Source organism: Neolamprologus multifasciatus, chromosome 3 (assembly GCF_963576455.1).
Source record: "Neolamprologus multifasciatus chromosome 3, fNeoMul1.2, whole genome shotgun sequence".
In the NCBI taxonomy this organism is placed as follows: Eukaryota; Metazoa; Chordata; class Actinopteri; order Cichliformes; family Cichlidae; genus Neolamprologus; species Neolamprologus multifasciatus.
The window spans coordinates 30,055,922-30,067,520 of record NC_140441.1 but is presented as its reverse complement, the minus strand read 5'-3'; positions in this window follow the sequence as shown (position 1 = coordinate 30,067,520).

Below are 11,599 nucleotides of genomic sequence, written 5' to 3'. Positions count from 1 at the left end.
TCTCTCTTCTGGGGTAGTTATGGGCTGGCTGTTCTCGCTGCATGGACCGGCCTGCTGCTAGAGCTTCTAGTTTTTCCAGCCTATAGCTGTTATACCTGTTTCTTGCTTCCTTAGGACTGGATGATAAAACAATAAAGATAATATTCCAGAAAGAACTTTTTCTCAATAAAAATATGAGACACGGTTTAAAAAGTCCATAGAACACAGTCTATACATATTTTTGACAGAAACCAAGACAGACCAGCAACAGCAGGTGTTGTACCAAAAGATAATTTCCGGTATTTAAAACTATTGTGACTTGTTGGACTATGATCTGTGAAACATATACCAAACATATCTCTCATTATATGATTAAAATGTCTTTTAAGAGCGCCCTGGTCATGAGAGCAGCAGAAATAAGCAACAATTATAACAGTTTTATAAAGATATTTTCAGACACTTGCAAATGCATTATTCCTTTATTTTATATATAAACTCTTCAAAAATCCTGTTCACTACAGTCTACTTACCAATATAAGGAAAGATATGACACATAAGGAAATTATAGTAACTTAAAGTTTGATACGCCAGAAAACGCTGCATGTAAAAAAAAACCAAACAAACAACAACACGAAAAAGACAAACATACAAGCCCCCACTTTATGTTATGCCCAGTCTCGGGGAAAAGGAGAGCAACATAAGAGTTTAAAAAAAGTGCCTCCACTTCGGTCCCCAAAGCCAGAAACTTAATAGCTCATTCACAGATAGAGGTGATGTTGATTAATACACTATTTATACCAAAACTGAAAGCATAATCTCCAGGGTGAACCAAAGTCAAAACAACAAACAAAAAAAGCTTTTCAAAAGAAGTGCTACCTAAACCCTATGTCAAAACAAAGACAAGCAAAAGACAAGCACTATCCCCATACACAGGAAATCATTCCTGCCTGTGGCATCTCTCTGTACAACTCATCCATCTAATACATTGTAAACGCTGCAATAGTTACATCCTTTTGCACACACTCCTTTCTTACTTGGTAGTAAGTAAGTAAGTAAGTGGTATCCAAGCAAGATGGCAGCGTGCACAGATGCAGCGGCTCACTGCTCTGCATATAGTGTGCTTTGTTTTTTACTTTTTCTACGTGCATATGTGTGGCTGTATGTGCCACGGTTCTGGGTCATTTTGACCCAGCATTTTCAGTTCTTATATTACTTTGTCAAGATTACAGTGTCAAGTCTGCGTGTTCCCAGTATTATGTCTCCTGGTTTGGGTCCTCTTCTCCTGCCCTCACAGAGCACACCATGACAGAACGACGTGACCACCAAATGCACCCAAACGCTGGACTCGGTAAACGGAAAAAGGCAGCTTTATTGCGCTGTGGCAGAAACTCCAAACATAACTCAAAATAACAACCCTAAACTGAAAACACAAAGCTACTAACAAACACTTGGAACCGGGAAACATAAGACTGGGAACACGGAGGCAAAACACACAGCTTGTTGAGGGTACGACACGACAGAGAGCACAGGAAAACGCAGGGCCTATATACACAGGGAAGTAATCAGGGAATGAGAAACAGGAGGGAGACACAGCTTTGAGAGTTTGGGCTAACGAGACACTGGGAGCAAAGCTAAACACACTGACATGAGACAACCCTTCACAATAAAACAGGAAACAAGAAACAGATGCAGACTTGACACTGAACCTATACTAAACACGAGACACAACCTAAGAACTAATCCCTCACTAAGAATAACAGAAACATAGAATACTAATAAACAAAGCATAACAAAAGCATCAGGATACAAACCATAATACAAAGTAATATAAGAACTGAAAATGCTGGGTCAAAATGACCCAGAACCGTGACAGTATGTGTTTTTTATTATTATACATTGAGTAGAGTCCACTTACGTCAGGACCTTCTGAGTTTGGGATTACGCTGTGCAAGGAACATTACGTCGGACTACCACCATTTTTTTTTCTCCTGTCCCGTTCTTTTGCCATCAGAATTATTGTCTAAAGGCAAAGAAAGATGCCCAATGGATTTGCTTTACCAAATGGACCATCCCAGCCTTGCCGTATTTGTCTATTTGATTCACCTTTGCTTTTATTGTTTATTTTATTTTATTTTCACTTGCTAAACACGGGACAGACTTGACTGGGGAAAAGAAAAGGGAGAAAGAAAGAAGGAAAGAAAAACAGCGGGGAAGAGGAACAGTGATAAAGGGCAAAAAACAAAAACCAACAAAACAAACAGACAAAAAATGCATACATCAATCACCTGGATCACCCGTTGAGAAAGAAAAAAGAGAAAACAAGCAAAAAAAAAGAGAGCAATATAATAAACAACATCATTGCGATGATCTATGGTTACAAATAATTTTCTTATGGCCTCTGACAGTGGACTCATCTCTGTGCTTGTCCTGCTAGACCTTAGTGCAGCGTTCGATACTGTTGACCATAATATTCTATTAGAACGATTAGAACATGCTGTAGGTATTACAGGTATTGCACTGCAGTGGTTTGTATCATATCTATCTAATAGACTCCAATTTGTGCATGTAAATGGAGAGTCTTCTTCACACACTGAGGTTAATTATGGAGTTCCACAGGGTTCAGTGCTAGGACCAATTCTGTTTACAGAATTGCTTCCCCTAGGCAGCATCATTAGAAGACATAGCATACATTTTCACTGCTATGCAGATGACACCCAGCTCTATCTATCCATGAAGCCAGATAACACACACCAATTAGTTAAACTGCAGGAATGTCTTAAAGACATAAAGACCTGGATGGCCGCTAAGTTTCTTCTTCTTAATTCAGATAAAACTGAGGTTATTGTACTGGGCGCTGAAAATCTTAGTAAGTATGGTGTCTAACCAGATTCTTACTCTGGATGGCATTACTTTGGCCTCCAGTAACACTGTGAGGAACCTTGGAGTCATTTTTGACCAGGACATGTCTTTCAACGCACATATTAAACAAATATGTAAGACTGCGTTCTTCCATTTGTGCAACATCTCTAAAGTTAGAAATATCCTGTCTCAGAGTGACGCTGAAAAACTAGTTCATGCATTTATAACTTCCAGGCTGGACTACTGTAATTCATCATTATTAGGATGTCCTAAAAACTCCCAGAAAAGCCTTCAGCTAATCCAAAATGCTGCAGCAAGAGTACTGACAGGGACTAGAAAGAGAGAGCATATTTCTCCTGTTTTGGCTTCCCTTCACTGGCTTCCTGTTAAATCCAGAATTGAATTCAAAATCCTGCTCCTCACATACAAGGTCTTAAATAATCAGGCCCCATCTTATCTTAATGACCTTGTAGTACCATATCACCCTATTAGAGCACTTCGCTCCTGCTCTGCAGGCCTACTTGTTGTTCCTAGAGTATTTAAAAGTAGAATGGGAGGGAGAGCCTTCAGTTTTCAGGCCCCTCTTCTGTGGAACCAGCTTCCAGTTTGGATTCAGAAGACAGACACTATCTCTACTTTCAAGATTAGGTTTCTTCCTGTTAAAAGGGAGTTTTTCCTTCCCACTGTTGTCAAAGTGGTGGTCATAGGGGGTCATATGATTGTTGGGTTTTTCTCTGTATCTACTGTACAATATAAAGCACCTTGAGATGACTTTTGTTGTGATTTGGCATTATATAAATAAAATTGAATTGAATCTATGTGAATATAACAGTAAATACTAAATATTGAATATTATTGTAAGATTGACAGCGCACAGTGTGCTTTGAGGTAGGAGCCAAAAAGGATGTAGTTTGTGTGTGTGAGCACCTGTGTGTACACCTGTGAGCATGAGCGTGCTTGTATTTAAAAGGTTACTTCATGTAATGATCTGCTAGAGCAGACCTTCCCAAAGTGTGGGGCCCACCCCCTAGGGGGGGCGCAGAGCCATGGCAGGGGGGGTGCGGTATGAAAAGGGGAAAAAAACAAAACGCTTGGACACTGCTAGCACGGGGCGCCCACAGAAACGCGAAGCAGAAGAGGAAGCGTAGCTGAATAGGTTTCCAAACCAACTTCATTCTAAGCCGAAGACTAAAAAATATGGTGAAGCATATCTGCCCTTTGGTTTCACCTGCACAAGTGCCAAGGTAGGTCTCCCTGCAGAATTGGTTGTCCCTTCGTTGGGAGCACCGCTGGGCTGTTTAAATCACAGACAAACAGTATCTTGATTTTTAGTTCACAAACACTTGTTATAATAACAAGAGGAGTAGTTACTCCTGACATTTTGGAGATGTTAGCTCTTTATACAGGAAAGTTACAGTGGGATACAAATAATATCAGGCTGATCCTGCCACGATTTGTTCCCTCAGTTCAAATCACGGACAAACAGTATCCCACAGTTGTTTATGTTTTTAAACCCATTTTGCACAGAGAGGCATTTTTTGAAAAATGTATTGATAGCAATGTTGAATATTATTACACAGGAAAACCTGCAGATAGTCAGATTAACAGAAACAGTATTTCGTCTCTATCTGCCATTCTGCAATTCATCTCATGTAAACAATAACATGGCGCACAGCGTGACGTGAAAAAAGGCACATACCTTTGACATTGCATGACAAACTCTGTATTCCTCATCCACACGTAAACGCAAAAAATGAGTTTTAAAAATCTCAGTTTTCGGTGATTCGAAACGCCGTTTATGTGTGGACGAAACAGCTGCGTTTTCAAAAATGTGTAGGTGTGGATGTAGCGTAAAAGAGTTAGTCGATTATTTTATTCCATCCATTCGCTTCCGCTTCTCCTTTTCAGGGTCGCGGGGGGCGCTGGAGCCTATCCCAGCTGTCATAGAGCGAGAGGCGGGGTACACCCTGGACAGGTCGCCAGTCTGTCGCAGGGCCAACACACAGGGACAGACAACCATTCGCACTCACATTCATTCGCACATTCACACCTAGTGGTAATTTGGATTTTCCAATTAACCTATCCCCACAAGTTGCATGTCTTTGGACGGTGGGAGGAAGCCGGAGGACCCGGAGGGAACCCACGCAAACACGGGGAGAACATGCAAACTCCACACAGAAAGACCCCGGCCTGATGTTGGAATTGAACTCAGGACCTTCTTGCTGTGCGGCAACAGTGCTAACCACCGTGCCACCGTGCTGCCCCGATTATTTTATTACTACCTGTAATTTATTGCAGATTACTTGTATTTGCTTAATTGTTTACTAAATGTTTGAGGTGTGAAATAAACCGCAGTGGAGCAAAATATGGGTGTGTGTGGTTGGAGGATGTGTTAGTGCGTGTGCGTGCGTGCGGGCTTAAATACGCTGAGGGATAACAAGGGAAATGACTTGGAAGCAGGGAAGATAGAGACAAGAGTGACACAGGAAAAGTACAGAGTACACATGGGAACAGAGACTAAACACAGGCTAAGATAAATACTAAGGGAGGAAGAAATCACTAAGAACTAATGAAAACCAAAAACTATGGACAACAATAGTCAAGAAATATAATTACAAGGGCTGAAACACATATACTGGTTCGGAGACCCAGTACTGTGACAAGGTATATATAAGCGTATACTGTAGTCTATAGCACAAAGGAGTATTAGGTTATTAGCATGCTGTGTGTGCAACAGCGCGACAAAACATTACCTGTTCTTTTATTAACTGCACAAGTAGTGCTGGGTCATAGCTGCTAACTAACTGGGTAAGTAACTGCCTCATGCCACTGTAGGTCTGTCCACTGTTTTAGGGAACATATTTCATTTGAAAGTAAGTTACAGGGCATTTCCTACCTTTTTGGGGGGCTTTGGTGTGGTGGAGGTGTGGTCTTTGGCCTGCACCTCCACCATATATATATATTTATATATCTTCAATAAATATATTGAAGATATATTGAAGATTTGGTTACTTTTGACCAAGAGGCTGCTTCAAGTGCTGAAAAACTAATCAGACACTGAATAGTCTCAATAGAGACATACTTTTAAAGCCTCTTTATCTGATTGACATGTTGAACTAAGGAACTCATTTTTCCCAGAAGTTATTGGAAGGTATTGAGTAATAAATCCCCCCCGACCCCCCACCCCCCCACCCAACAATTCAGTGTGAAAGTAATATATAAAGTAATACAGAATTCTCACATTTTCACATGATGTTTGGGAACGGACCATTACCTAATTGTAAAAAATAAAACAATAGTCAACAGCTTTAAAAAATCCTGCATATTCCTATTAAATTAAATTAATATTAAGTTACAAGTTTCACCAAAATCAGTGACCCAGCTGCTTGTCCCACTGTGGAAAGTGCTGCTTTCTCAGGCTAAGCAGATTGGCTGAATGTAGTCTGTGAAAGTCACAGGAGCTGACAGCTTCACAAGACAAATGTCTTTCTCGTACGTGATGTTGTTGAAGGCAGGATGCCAGATTAAATCTTCCACTGTCTGAGACACTTTGTTAGAGCTTATATTTGACCCGCTGTAGCAGCCCAGGTCAGGTTGCTAACTTAAAAAAAAATGTTGGTTAATATCATAGTTCAAAGCAGATACTCATAAACGTTCATGTGATATTGATAATGTACACTTCATGATTGAAGGCACTCCATGTGCATGACTCGTAAACCATTTTTAGCTTCATGAGATAAAGATCAAACATAATGGTCTTCATACTTTCACTTGGTCTGGTGAAAGAATGCATTCACTGTGATGTTGTGTAGCCAGTTGGACCACATTTCTACACAAAGGTTCTAGTCTTTAAAGCTACGATTCAGCAATGATTGTTTTTACTATTGGGGCAATCGTGGCTCAAGAGTTGGCAGTCCGTCTTGTAATCGGAAGGTTGCCGGTTCGAGCCCCGGCTCGGACAGTCTCGGTCATTGTGTCCTTGGGCAAGACACTTCACCTACCGCCTACTGGAGTTAGCCAGAGGGGCCGATGGCGCAATATGGCAACCGCGCTTCTGTCAGTGTGCCCCAGGGCAGCTGTGGCTACAACTGTAGTGTATGAATGTGAGTGTGAATGAATAGTGGAATTGTACAGTGCTTTGAGGGGCCCGAAAAGCGCTATATAAATGCAATCCATTATTACTATTGTTGCTGTTGTTTTTTTGTTTTTTTTATGCAGGTTTATTTTTGTTTTATTGTCAGTAGTATTGGCAACTTGTATTGGATAGTCATGGTCCCAGCACTTCCTGGGGTCCACTCCCCAATCTTAGGCTGTGTCCCAATTCAGGGTCTGGACGCTTGAAGTACACGCACTACGCGTACTACGTACGGTGCGTAGTATAAGTACGAGAAGTGCAGAAGTAAGAGGCTTGTGAAATGGGATGGTCTAGCCTTCGTCGCGCTGTTCAGGTTGCCTAGCAACCATGATACTAACCGCGATAAACGTGACATACAGCATTGTGTGACAGAAATGAAGGAGAAAAAATGTTTTGTCATGACATCACTTCGATTAGTTGAGTATCTGAGGCTGAGACGACGGGACTGTAAAACATGATTGTTGGGCTTCATTTCTGTACTGAACAGTCATTTCAAGAGTAGTTAGTAAATAACAATTAGGTAATGTTGTTCATGAGACTAAAATCATCTCACTGTGGTAATGTAAATAATATGGCCAATATTATAGTTATTGTCAGATTATTATGATATATATATATATTACAGCAGTGAGCTTGAACTCTGGGTCAAAGATTCAAGTTGCAGTTATTTATATTTCCTGTCACCTTAAATCTTCACTCAAAGACAAGTATCTGTGACAGTGCATATATAGATGTGTTATACATAAGAGACAAATATTGTTCTTTTAATATGTTGGCATTACTAAATTTGGCTCAATGCTTACATATATGTGTAAAAAGAAAATGTACAAGCTGTGATAACTGTTTCTGATAGAATGAAGAGTAGACTGATATATTAAATATTCCTTTATTGGGTGAGAAAATCAGACCATGTCATAACTGCTTTAAGTCATACAGAATAGATATCAGAGCCACAGGCTGACTTCTGCTAAATGGGTCAAACTGGGCAGAAAGTATACAAACACATAAGATCCTTATAGAATATGATGTAACACTATAGATCAACTTACCTCAGAATATATAAAGCATATAAACAATTACAGCAATATGATGCAACAAACACAGCACTGCTACTAATCCAAAATACTCAAAGCTTCATAGAACTGAAACAAACATTTATTTTTAGGTCCATTCTGCTGCTGATACATACTTTATGTTTCTGAACATTAAACTTGTTGCTGCCTCTCATAGTGTGTAACCTGAAGGCCCTGAGTACTTTCTCCCACACTGAAAACACTGGAATGATAACATTATTTGAACATTTCCTAATAAGACTGATTCAGGACAGACAATTAGTTATTCTAAACTTTCCTAGCAGTCCTTCTCAAACAGGGAACAGTCTGTCTATTCTCTCCATCTGTCAGCTGCTGCTGGCTCTTCCTCCTCCTCTTCCTCACACACTGCTGAGTTTGTCCTGGTGGATCATCAGGGGTGCAAAGCCTCACAGATGATGTGCAGCAGTGGGTCCCTCAGTCTGTCCTCACTCTGGACACTTGCAGTTGTGACACATGGAAATTAAATGTGTGATAAGCTGCAGGATTCAAACACAAGTGTAACTTATAAATGAATGTTCATACTTTTATTCCACAGTCAGAGAGAAAGAAACAGAGAGAGAGTGCAGGACAGACAGACAGGTGACAGTCTCAGGTGTACACACTGCTACAAACAGGAGGATTTAGTGTTTGTGTTATTACGAGTGCTAAACAAGAAGAGTCCCCAGATGGTACAGTGGACACATGTGTGACTCCTGTGATTAAAGCATCTTTCTTTCAGCTTAACGAGTGAACCGTCAGCTCGTTCAAACACACGTTAAAGTCCGTTTGGCTCGACACCACCGAACAGAGGCAGCAATATAACAGAGCTAACATTAACAGTGCAGTGAATCCTGCTTGTGCCGTGATATTCAGGACTGCAAACCGAGCAGCATCACTGACTTTCAGCTTGTTGTGTTTGTGGATATATGACTGACTTTAATTATCCATAAAAGCATCACATTCTCTGTAAGATTAACGTCAACTATTGAACGGCGTATATTTTAAAGTAAAGGCTTTAAAACCAAGTTCACGCTGAAAGTACAAACATCACTAATGTTTGTAACTTTGCTGACATGTGGCCAACAGTAATGTTTTAATGTTCTTCATTATTAAGGTTCACACTCCCTTGCTACCTCCCAGAGTCTTCGAAGAGACAAAAGTTTCTTCCTGTGGAGTGGTCTGCTTCCCCCAACTTCCTTACTAGACCCCCACCATTTATCTTACTGTATGAGTATGAGACTTGTTAAAATCCAGTGGCACCAAGGCATTATACAATAAAATAATGTGATTAATACATAAGTGAAAGAAATTCCTATACAATTCCACCCTTTGATTCTTAAATCAAGAATCACATTAATACCAGAATTTCTTTCCTGACATTCTGTATACAGTGTTGGGAAGGTTACTTTTAAAATGTATTCCATTACAGATTACAGAATAAATGCCCCAAAATGTATTCTGTAACGTATTCCGTTACGTTACTCAATGAGAGTAACGTATTCTGAATACTTTGGATTACTTAATATATTATCATGCTGTTTACAACTACATGAATGTACTATTGCTGTGATTTATTACTGTTACTGAAGGTCCGCGGCTCCGAACCGTAGTAAAGGGACCTCTGGCTAATACGGTGGGTTCTGTGTCGGGCTCGTAGCCGAAAACTAGCTTTACTTTGTTGTCTGGGTCAACTTTGCTAGTGAGAGACAGAGAGAGGCGTTGAAAGGCTGCTCCAACGGAACTTATTGTTTTTGGAGGAAAACACGAACACGGTGTACAGTCGAGTCTTAATAGCTTACTTACAACTGGGCTCGTCAGGCACTCTTCTTGGCTGCAGTGGTTATTATTATATTTACATGCTTCCAGCTCCCGTTTTTGCTCGATGACAGCTCGTACTTTTCCTTTTTCTCCCTCCCTCGCTCACAGACACATAACGTGTATGGCAGTCCATTCTCCCTGCAGCACGGACTACACTGCCTATGATGCTACATTCTTTAGAGCTATACCGGTAGCATTCTGCCTATTAGCTTAGCACAACAACAACAAAAAGGCCTCTCTCACCCAGGAAACACGCAGAGAGAGCGTCACCCTGTAACCATGGCAACTGTAACACTGCCGCCTGGAACAACAGAACATAGCTGTCAAACAAAACCCAAACAGTCCTGACCCGCCACAATATGAAACAGGGAAGTACCGCCGTGTAATCCATTTATTTCAACAAAGTAACTGTATTCTAAATACCACCTTTTTAAACGGTAACTGTAACGGAATACAGTTACTCATAATTTGTATTTTAAATACGTAACGGCGGTACATGTATTCCGTTACTCCCCAACACTGTCTGTATATCACATAAGCATTATTGTACACTTAAAGGAGTTTCACACTGTGTATCCTCACTTCACTGTTCTCCCACCACCCTTTGTTCATCTTTAATCTTCCCCACAATCTAAGCTCTCACATGCAAATGGAAACAACAATGATACAGAGGAAAGGTCTTCTCCAGAGTGTCAAAATACTTTGCATGGCAAAGTGAAACAGCATTAGGTGGTCATTCTCAGTCACAGTCATGGTTCCTGGTGTCTGTACCATCTACAGAGTCATAATTCCAATGCTGATCTTCCTTGCGCTGTCACTTTTGGAGCTTAGCACGCTCTCTTCATCCCTCGATTTCTGTTCCAACGCGGCTGTAGATTAGGAGCAGAGCAAGTCGTACACTCCTGTAATCTTCCTCAACGCCAACGTAGAAACTCTTTCCTTTTATTTTAAGATTTTGCTGTTCTCCTCATGACAATCTTTTGGAAGCCCAGTGGTGCAGCCCACTGTCGTTTGTCAGTTGTCCTGGAGATGGTCCCTGCTTCTCACTGGTCCTCTTGAAGCCTTCTCTCCCAGTCATGGTCTGCATTTGCACCCCTCTTCTTACATATCCCTCATGTCACGGTCTCTGCAATTTAAAAATGAAAGCTCCCCGGAAAACCCTCTTTTGCCCTATGTCGGCTTAGCACAATTAGACATGCACAATAAAGTTGTGCATTGTCTCTTAAAAATTCCAGGGATTCTCCCCTGGAGTAGATTCACTCAAGGCACTGTCGTAAGAAAAAGTAAAACATTAGCCAGCGGTGTGTCCTGCTGTAAATCATGTGATTAGATCCCACGATTAACCCTCTGCTGTGGAAAAAGTGTTGTAGATGTTAGCGCAGCGCATCTGTATGCACACTTTCTCACAGTGACCTCTGCACTGTAAACAATACAAGGTCATGAATAACACACTGCTGGTAAATTCACAAAGACACAGAAAGTGGCAATTAAAAGGTTAAGTCAGCACGGCCCAAAAGCTCATGCAACCTGTTGCTGTCACCTTTCTGCTCCTGTAAAAAGAAACATACATACATACATCCACCCTTTTGTCACTCTGGGTGGAGGTGCAGTCAGTCAAGCTTTTTGTCAGTCCAGTCAGTCCCCATTTTTTATTTGCTGACAGTAGAACCTCTCGTGATGCAATAAGTTTCTACTGCCAGCAATGACGCCATATCAAAAAAAACAAAAAAAGAAT